Source organism: Arachis ipaensis, chromosome B09 (assembly GCF_000816755.2).
Source record: "Arachis ipaensis cultivar K30076 chromosome B09, Araip1.1, whole genome shotgun sequence".
NCBI lineage: Eukaryota > Viridiplantae > Streptophyta > Magnoliopsida > Fabales > Fabaceae > Arachis > Arachis ipaensis.
The window spans coordinates 134,577,381-134,578,819 of NC_029793.2; positions in this window are offsets into that span (position 1 = coordinate 134,577,381).

The following is a 1,439-nucleotide window of genomic DNA, read 5'->3' on the forward strand; positions in this document are numbered from 1 at the left end:
CAGTTAACGGGATTACAGCTACTATTTATTGCTCAACACTCTGAAACATCACTCCGTATTTATAGGGATAACAACTAGATATTTTTCAAACCCAATTATACGTTGACCACATTCAAACCCAATTTAAATCTGGAAAGATAAACAAAAATGAACTAATAATCCTATTTCAATCCCGTAGTTCTGAATTCTCTTATCCATTATGATTACCAATGCATACAACAGCTCTCCAGCAAAGCATGATGAACCAATATCATACAAAAATTAAGTTCAACTCATATATCAATTCCGCTAACATTACTTAAAAGTAGCATCCACAAATTAAAAAAAATCATCTTGTATGAATGCCAAACCCTATAACATGCACCCAAAACAGATCATCAACAACCTTTGTTTACTAAAACCGTGAATTACTACTAACCTATTATCGCAACGACTCCGACGGAGGAGGATGACCCTGCGCGACGCGTCTTAGAGGCGATGCTGGGAGCGGCCAGGCTAAGGTTGATAACGAAGAACAGAAGAAGTGGGATGGTGGTGCTTCGACGAGGCAGGGAAACATCCACCGCCGCATGCGTGGAGGCAGAGTAACAGGAGGCGCCGTCGGGTTGTACCTCGGAGAAGTGGATGCATCTTCAATGGAGCGTCGACTGTGACATACAGCAGTAGTGGTAGCGCTGAGTTGAATTCCAAAAGCCACGCGGTTGATCGCTGATGGACGTAGCGGCGGCGTTGACTAGGGTTGACGCTGGCAACGGAAGAATAGATCGAAGACGTGGGTTCAGCGGCGCTGCAACAGGGTCTTGGTGGATGAGGCTGAACAGTGAAAATTATTGTAAATTAGGTTTACTATAGTAATTAGGAGAAATTAGATTTAACTTTGGGTAGTTGAGAATATGGCCTTTTTAATTAAATGAGTTTTGGGGTCTAGCCCAATGGAAGTTGGCAGGAGTTGGCTGGAGTCCTCTTGATTACTTAGCGGATTTAATTAATTTTCGTTAAACTAAAAAATCAATTTGTGAAAATTTTAAATTGCTACAAAAGTGATTTAAAATTGTCATAAAAGATCAATATAAAACTTTCACTAAACACACACAAAATCTTCACTGAATAGATTATGGGGTTTCAAAAAACCTCCACAAAAAAAACTCGTGACACCTCAAATTTTTGGAGTTTCAAAAACTCCGAAAAACTATTTGGTGGGATTTATAAATCTCCACAAATTAATATAAAAACTGTCACAAATACTAAATTTTTTATAGTGTCTACTTATCAGTTTAAATTTTTGAAAAAAAAAATTATAATAATCTCAAGAAAAAATTTCAATCTACAACAAATAAAAGAGAGAGAAAAACATATACAAAATAAACTACTCGTATCACTAATGTATTTTTATTTAATAGTTAAAAATTTTAAAATAAATAATTTCATGATATAACTAT